Source organism: Spinacia oleracea, chromosome 1 (genome assembly GCF_020520425.1).
Source record: "Spinacia oleracea cultivar Varoflay chromosome 1, BTI_SOV_V1, whole genome shotgun sequence".
Taxonomy (NCBI): domain Eukaryota; kingdom Viridiplantae; phylum Streptophyta; class Magnoliopsida; order Caryophyllales; family Amaranthaceae; genus Spinacia; species Spinacia oleracea.
In genome coordinates this window covers 32,316,536-32,325,830 of record NC_079487.1, presented here as the reverse complement: position 1 = coordinate 32,325,830, position 9,295 = coordinate 32,316,536, and the positions used below count along the sequence as shown (strand labels likewise).

Here is a 9,295-nt window from a genome sequence, read left to right as displayed (position 1 = left end):
ATTGATTTGCGTAGTGGTTATCATCAGATTCGGATGCGTGAAGGAGATGAGTGGAAAACGGCTTTCAAGACAAAACATGGTTTGTATGAGTGGACCGTCATGCCATTTGCTCTCACTAATGCTCCTACTACGTTTATGAGGCTAATGAACGAAGTGCTTAAATCATTTTTGGGCAGATTCGTTGTGGTATATCTTGATGACATCTTGGTGTATAGTAGGAACGAAGAGGAGCATCTGATTCATTTGAGGGATGTTTTTGAAACACTTAGAGCTCAAAGACTCTATGGGAAGCTAGAGAAGTGTTCATTCCTTGTTGACAATGTTGTATTCTTGGGCTATGTGGTTTCGAAAGATGGAGTGTCCGTGGATCAGTCCAAGATCGAGGCTATCAAATCGTGGCCTAATCCTAAAACTATAAGTGAGGTGCGTTCATTTCATGGTCTTGCTTCATTTTATAGACGTTTCATTCGTGATTTCAGTACTATTACTAGTCCTATCACTAGTTTCTTGAAGAAAGGTGCTTTTGTATGGGGAGAGGACGCTCAAAAGGCATTTGATGTGATTAAAGAGCGTTTGTGTGCTGCTCCTATTTTGGCGCTGCCAGATTTCTCTCAACCTTTTGAGGTCGAGTGTGATGCTAGTGGAGTGGGGATTGGTGCTGTTTTGATCCAAGGTAAGCGTCCCATAGCTTATTTTTCAGAAAATTTAGGGGGTGCTCGTTTGAATTATTGCACTTATGATAAAGAGTTCTATGCCATTGTTAGAGCTTTGGATCATTGGAGTCATTATTTGCGTTCTAGCCACTTTGTTTTGCATTCTGATCATGAATCTTTGAAGTATATTAATGGGCAACAAAAATTGAGCCCAAGGCATGCTAAATGGGTTGAGTCTTGCAATCCTTTCATTTTTCTTCGAAATACAAAGATGGTAAAAGCAATGTGGTGGCTGATGCATTATCACGAAGGTACACTTTGCTTGCTACACTTGATGTTCGTTTGTTGGGGTTTGAAACCTTAAATGATTATTATCATGATGATGGTGATTTTGGAGTTGCATTCGAGAAATGTGCAGTTGGTGCTTATGGGGAGTACATGTTGCAAGATGGGTTTCTTTTCAAAGGTAATCGACTTTGTATTCCTAAGCATTCAATTCGTGAGTTACTAGTGCGTGAGGCTCATGGTGGAGGATTGGCTGGTCACTTTGGCATAGCCAAGACCTTGGAAATATTGAGAGAACATTTCTTTTGGCCTAAAATGTTAGGTGATGTAGCGAACATTGTGAATAAATGTGTGACTTGTCATATGACCAAGAGTTCTTTCAAACCCGGTTTATACTCACCTTTGCCGGTTCCAGTTCGCCCTTGGGAAGATGTATCCATGGATTTTATAGTGGCTTTGCCTCGTACTCAAAGAGGTAAGGATGCTATTATGGTCGTGGTGGATAGATTTTCAAAAATGGCTCACTTCGTTGCTTGTCACAAAACGGATGATGCTTGTAATGTGGCTGATTTGTATTATAAGGAGATTGTTCATTTGCATGGAATTCCAAAGACTATTGTTTCTGATCGAGATTCCAAGTTCTTGAGTTACTTTTGGAATACATTGTGGAGAAAGGTGGGAACCAAGTTGTTGTTTAGCACTTCACATTACCCTCAAACTGATGGGAAAACAGAGGTGACAAATCGAACCTTGGGAACGCTATTGAGAGGGTTGGTAAGTAAAACGCAAAAGGATTGGGATGTCAAGCTTGCTCACGCTGAATTTGCTTATAATCGGTCTCCTACTTATGCTACTGGTCATTCTCCATTTGAGGTAGTATATGGGATTAATCCATACTTACCCTTGGATTTAATTCCATTACCAAAAGATGAGTTGGTTCACAAGGATGCCGATGCTAAGTTAAAGTCTATGATGAAACTGCACCAACAAGTTCGTGAGCGAATTGAAGCTATTAATGCCTCTTATAAACAGAAATCAAATAAGAATCGCAAACCGAGGTTGTTTGAAGAAGGTGATTTGGTTTGGGTTCATTTAAGGAAAGAGCGTTTTCCAAGCAAACGCGAGAACAAGCTTATGCCTAGGGCTGAAGGTCCTTACAAGGTGGTTGCACGTGTGAATGATAATGCTTACAAGATTGAGCTTCCGGGAGACTATGGTGTCCATGCTACTTTCAATGTAGGTGATCTTTCACCTTATCTTGATGATGATGGCCTTGCTGAATTGAGGTCAATTCCTTTTAAAGGGGGAGGGGATGATACGGTTATGGATGAAAGTGATAGTCTTATGCTAGCAATTGGAACCAAAACTGATTTGGCTTCAATGGCTCATTTTGTGTGCATGGTGACTTGGATTGAGTGAGCTTGTTATATGGTCCTTATTATCAAGGTGGTACATTAATCAAACTGGTCCGTTTAATCACATTGGTCCGCTTGTTTAAACAGATTGTACGCACTTATTATTTTTAATTGCTTTGGTTAAAGTCGGTTTAATAAAGGGATATTTGTTTAAATCCCCAATTTAAATTCAGTCATTACTTAGCTTTGATTATTGCTGTTTGTAAGGAGAGTTTTAAGCCTTTGTAACCTCCAATTTAGTGACTGAATTAGGAGGCTTTAGAGCTTGTAACTGCCAGTTTTAAAGGCTCTTAAATGGCTCTTAATTAGCCGTTTAAAGCTCTTGTAGCTGTTGGTTTTTGGCTATTTATAGTCAGCTTCTTGATTGGAATAAAACAACCAACTGGATGATGAAAACACTTGTTTGTTACATTTCGAATTATCTCTATTCTATAAAGGAACAGCTAAGGTTAAAATGGTAATCATGCTTTTCGTGTCCCCTAATAAAAAGACAAAAATACCCTCTGCTCTTACAATTACATATTACTGTAAATTTGATAATTTATTATTTTAAAATACTGATTAATTATTGGTTTTAAAACTGATAATCTATTTTTGTCTACTTAGATGTTTAAACGTCAATTTTGGTGTCAATCGATCACATTCAATCAGGCAAGAATCCTGTTATTCTGTAAATTTTCATAATACAGAAAATCTGTCAAAAAAGTCAAAATAAAGAGCAAATAAGGAAAGTCACGCATATACACAGCCAAGAAAATCATGCATAAACCCACAACCAAGAAAATCACGCATATACCCAACCAAAAATCACGCATAAACCCAACCAAGAAGATCTTATTACAAATTATCACAATTGCAAAAATTAAATCATATTGACATTCGACTGAATTAAATCAAAATCAGTCTACACCCAGAAAACTAAAACCGAAGAATCCCAGAAAAATTCCATCACCATTCCTCTTCAAGTTGCGCCAATACACGTAAGTAATATCTTCTTCTACTTCCTTGCAAGCAAATAAAAACAGAAATTAAACAATTTTTATTTTAATAATCATTTGTGAATTTCTATGCATAAACATTTCTTTTTTTAAGATTGTTGCTGTGTAGATTGAATCTGTCTAACTAAAACACTTCCGTTTATTTTTTATGCAGATTTCAAAAATATAAGGTATGTAATATGCATTCTTTTATTGATTTAATTAATTAATTTATATTTTAATTCTTGCTTTTAATTAAATAATCTCTTATTTGATTCTAATCTCCAATTGCAGATTTCAAAATATAAGGTATGTTTATAGGATTTTGGGAGTGTAATAGCTTTTGAAAAGACATAGCATAAATTTGTGTTATTGGAATTATAAATTGAAAAACACATGACTTGCATCGGTTTTATGCAGATTTTAAGTTGGGTTTTAAGTTCATAACAAAATATAATGATCAACAACATACGGTATGTGCCCCATCAATCTCTTAAACAAAAAGAAGAGTAATATGTATGATTTTAGTTATTTTAATTAATTATTTCAGATTATTCATGCTTTTAATTAAATAATCTCTTATTTAATTAAAAGCATAGATTATATTTTGATTAAATATCAGAAATAATCTACAAAATAAATCCACTTCTAAATAAATCTAAAATCATGAATTAAAATCATAAAAATATGAAACAAATAATGATTTTTGCAGGTTTTATTTATTTTAATTAATTATTACATTTTAATTAATTAGTCATATGCATGATTTTATTTATTTTAATTAATTATTACAGATTTTACTATTTTAGTTCATGTTTTTAATTAAATAAGTTGTGATTTGATTTTAATCGCTAATTTCATATTTTATTAGGTTCTAGGAATGCAATACACTAAAAAAAACATAATCCAGTAAAAATGACACATAAAAATACGGACCTTCTCATAGTTAATAGAGAGGAGGGGAGACTAATCCGTGCAGCAAATAGATGATAGAATAGTTTTGTTTTGTTGTACCTACATAAACATTAAAAAAACCATTAAATTTCTGCTTTGTAAACAAAGACAAGCGAACAACTCTAAGAAAATATTTCACAAAACACACTACTGCAAAAGAAATCGTAACATGCATGTTTCTTTTGAGCTTTATTCTTGGTTATATATTGTTTTATATATGTCATCTAAAATAATTCAAAATCTAACAAATAAAACACAGTTAATCTGTTAATGAATCAAACAAGAACCTCATCACCACAAACTAACCAAAACCCAAAATAAATTGCCAGAGATCAAGCATAAAAAACTATTAGATCTCTAGCTAAGGACATATCACTAAATTATGCATAGCGAGCATCAAAAACTATTACTGGACTAAAAAACAACAAACATATACCTACAACATGGAGATCTTCCAATAAAATTGGTTTACACAATAGCTTCACTTTAGTCTTGATAGCTAATTCTAACTTTATCATTTATTTTCTACAATAAGCTTCTGATAATACATCTCAAGAATACTAACATCAAGAAGCCACTGTTGTAAAAAAAAACATCAAGAAGCACAAATGGGGCTTTTTTTTTGGTAGTTAAGCAAATATTATAAAGAAACCTAAAAGGAAAAAGTTATATACAACCTACCAAACTAAAACAAACAGACTACAATGAATTGCACCAAACTACCTAAAGAAACCTCCTAACAAGACAAACACCTAGAAACAAACAAACCCACCACACACAAAAGAAATCACACCCTTCCAAACTAACATCAGGAAGCTGCAAAATAACATCAAGGAGAGCCTGCCACTGCAGTCTCCAATCACTCATTCAAACCATAACAGCCAAAACCCAAACAATAAGTTGCAGACTAAAACTTACAGATACCAAAACCAGCAGTATACCTGCAGCATTGCACCAACGTAACCGCTCCAAAAATAATTCCCACCAGTCAGACATCCGTCTACAAGAACTCTATCCCAGCGACATAAGCGTTTCATTAAAAGCAACTAAATGCTAATGAGACTCAGACTCAAACAAATCAAAAAAATAAAAAAAAGGTCCAAAAATTATATTACAGTCTAACGCAAATCGGACTCAATTCAAATCCAAAAAATTTGGTTCTTACTTCTTAAGCATAATTACTTGGTAGATGACAATTTGTGGATTCGGCAAAGCCTAGACCAAAAAAATAAAATCACCAATTAACCTATGAAATCACTTTGGATCTCCAATTAACTTAGTTATCACATGCAAAATCACCAATTAACTTAGTTATCACAGGCAAAACCTCACCAAACTTAAACCACAACAAAAAGACAATAAATCAAAACCAAACAAAAAGATCTGGAAATTAGAATTAAACTACATAAAATTAAGCAATATTAAAATAAAGGTACAATAAATTGAACCTTTCCCATCGCCTCGCCATCGCCTCGCCCAACAAACCATAGGGGACACGACATGGGAACAAAAAGTGCAAAAAAAATAATATAGTTAAGCGAAAAATAAGCACACGAACCCCAACTAAAATTAGTGAAATTAATCCTAAAATTAAACACTAAATAACCAACAATTTCCACAAACCAATATTTTGCATGAGGTAAAATTCGATTATAAACCCAAAAAAATCATTCAAACAAACCCTGTGAAAACCCATTAATTTCCCCCCAAACACTTAAAGATAATAGATATACACCAAGGAAAGATCAATAAATAAAACGCTAAATCAAGTTTAAACTATTTCTGCTCACCATTTCTGCTAAAGTGGGCGAGATCCAAGAGTTGGCGATGCATGCGAGATCCAAGAGTTTATAATCACCATTTTGGGTACAAATGGTTGATTGAACTTGATAAAACCCAGAATTATATAGATTATTTTTGTGAAATCCGAAAAATAGAGGTGGTTTCCAACAATGGCGACGAAATATGAGGGGATAGAGAAGAGAGGAAGGGGAGAGACGAGAGATGGATCCAGAAAATATGAGGGAGTAGAGGAGAGAGAAAGAAGATAGACGAGATCCAGAATGGGATAGAGGATAGAGAAAGGAGATAGACGAGAAGAGAGAGAAAGGAAAATGGAAATATGAGGAGAGAGACAGGAGATATGGGAAGATAGAAACAAGAGAGGGATCTAGAAATATCCAGACTGAAAAATTGGATAAAAATAATTATCAAAATAAAATTGAAGCATTTTTTTTGGTTAACAAGCATAAAAAGAAAATATTTAACTTATTCTAAATTAAATTAAAGCCTTTATAAAAGGAAAAGAAAAAAAATCCATTTTAATCTAAATAAAAGCTTTAAAGAATTTGCTACTCCTACTTCAATTTGGAAATTATAATCATGGATTTAGATAATGTTGTAACATTTCCTTGAAAGCCTTAATTAATTGACTTATTGATGGTAAGGGAGCAAAATTACATTTACAGTAGGTATTTTGGTACAAATATAATGCGATAATCATTTATGCATAGAGGGAGTAAAAGGGTATCCTATAGTGAATCAAATTCATGCAAATAACTGAAATATAATAGCCAGTTTTAGTCCCTTTAAAACCCCATGCACCCATTAGGCTTTCTTCGAGAGAGTTATCAAATCGGGTCTTATGATTAGGAAGTAGATTTAAAGTTTTATTTCTTATTAATGTTAGTTAATTCTTATTTTCCCTAAATATTTCATTACGAAATATTAGTCGGGTTTCTAAGTACTTCAATAAATTTTATTTTAAATACATACTTTACAATAATGTCGCGTGCAAATTGCTACTTTAGGGGCATTAGTTTTTTGTCATTGCAATTAAATTTATTCAACTCCGTAACTTATTTTTATGTGATATGAATATTCATATATTGTGTAATTTTATGTAATTTTTCTTTTATTCTAAAATATTGTTATATGATGATTTTTAATTATGATTTTTTCAATTTGGTAAATGTGGTAAATGTTTTTTGGATGTCGAAGTAAATGTTTTATATTAGCCAATTTTATTATGTTAGTCAATTTTATTATGTTATTTTTCTATGACACAACTTTTTTTTGTCTTTTTTGTATTTTTTCGTAGGGTGAGGGCGTAGAATGTACTATTTTCTCGGTTCATGTTGAAAACTTCATCAAAAGGTTTCAAGATGGTTCATTTATATACGGAAGTTTTTTCTTTTGGTGATCAAACTTTGTATACTATTTTTCTTATTATTATTTGTGGTGATTAGTTGCAATAACACAATATTAATTTATTTATAATCTCGCACGCATCGCGTGCATATAAGAGTAGTAGTTTATAATTCAGCTTTTTTTCTTTGTTTTGGACGCGTTTCCTATTCAAAGAACTGATTGTGAGTCAATAGGTCTTGTCTTGCATTCACAATCAATGAGTTAAAGGTCTAGCTTGTTAATCAACTATCCTTGTTTATACAACGAGTTTTTAAACTCGTATCAAAGCGTCCCATAGCTTATTTTTCGGAAAAGTTAGGGGGTGCTCGTTTGAATTATTGCACTTATGATAAAGAGTTCTATGCCATTGTTAGAGCTTTGGATCATTGGAGTCATTATTTGCGTTCTAGTCAATTTGTCTTGCATTCTAACCATGAATATTTGAAGTAAATTAAATGGGAAACAAAAATTGAGTCCAAGGCATGCTAAATGGTTTGAGTTCTTGCAATACTTTCATTTTTCTTCTAAGTACAAAGATGGTAAGAGCAATGTGGTGGCTGATGCATTATCACGGAGATATACTTTGCTTGCTACACTTGATGTTCGTCTATTAGGGTTTGAGACCTTGAAAGACTGACAGTGACTTCGGAGTTGCATTTGAGAAATGTGCAGTTGAAGCCTATGGAGAGTACATGTGGCAAGATGTGTTTCTTTTCAAAGGCAATCGTCTTTGTATTCCCAAGCACTCAATTTGTAAGCTACTTGATACGGTTATGGATGAAAGTGATAGTCTTATGCTAGCAATTGGAACCAAAACTGATTTGGGTTCAATGGCTCATTTTGTGTGCATGGTGACTTGGATTGAGTGAGCTCGTTATATGGTCCTTATTATCAAGGTGGTACGTTAATCAAACTGGTCCGTTTAATCACATTGGTCCGCTTGTTTAAACAGATTGTACGCACTTATTATTTTTAATTGCTTTGGTTAAAGTCGGTTTAATAAAGGGATATTTGTTTAAATCCCCAATTTAAATTCAGTCATTACTTAGCTTTGATTATTGCTGTTTGTAAGGAGAGTTTTAAGCCTTTGTAACCTCCAATTTAGTGACTGAATTAGGAGGCTTTAGAGCTTGTAACTGCCAGTTTTAAAGGGTCTTAAATGGCTCTTAATTAGCCGTTTAAAGCTCTTGTAGCTGTTGGTTTTTGGCTATTTATAGTCAGCTTCTTGATTGGAATAAACAACCAACTGGATGATTAAAACACTTGTTTGTTACATTTCGAATTATAGTTTATAATTCAGTTTTTTTTCTTTGTTTTGGACGCGTTTCCTATTCAAAGAACTGATTGTGAGTCAATAGGTCTTGTCTTGCATTCACGATCAACGAGTTAAAGGTCTATCTTGTTAATCAACTATCCTTGTTTATACAACGAGTTTTTAAACTCGTATCATTAGTGGTATCAGAGCTGCTGTTCGTGTGATCCGCCCAAAAAAAAAAAAAAAAAAAAAAGATAAAAAAAGAGCTGTTGTTCGTAATTCTTACAAACTGAAATATGGATTTTGATGATCCTGACTTTCTATAACATCTCCAAGAAGCCTTGAAAAACGTTAGAGATAGGGGGTATCGTAGGCCTCCTAGGCGTGATCTACGGGCTATGGATGAATTCAAGGTCACCGAACTTCCTGAATTTGTTGGTGGAACAGATCCGGAAGCCTATTTGGAGTGGGAGCGCAAAATAGAGAGAATGTTCGATTTCAAGGACATTGATGATGAGAAGCGTTGCAAATATGCCATATTGAAGCTAGGACGAGGGGCTTCATTGT

General features: G+C 33.6%; 1 long non-coding RNA gene across 1 annotated transcript; it reads right to left on the bottom strand.

The window, feature by feature from the left end:
- Positions 1–3,146: 3,146 nt before the first annotated feature.
- On the bottom strand, positions 3,147–6,454 carry LOC130465796 (uncharacterized). The gene is made up of 3 exons (XR_008925809.1): positions 6,075–6,454; positions 4,267–4,344; positions 3,147–3,357 (listed from the first exon to the last, which is right to left on the bottom strand). It is a non-coding gene; the product is annotated as an uncharacterized lncRNA (long non-coding RNA).
- Between the last annotated feature and the right edge of the window lie 2,841 nt (positions 6,455–9,295).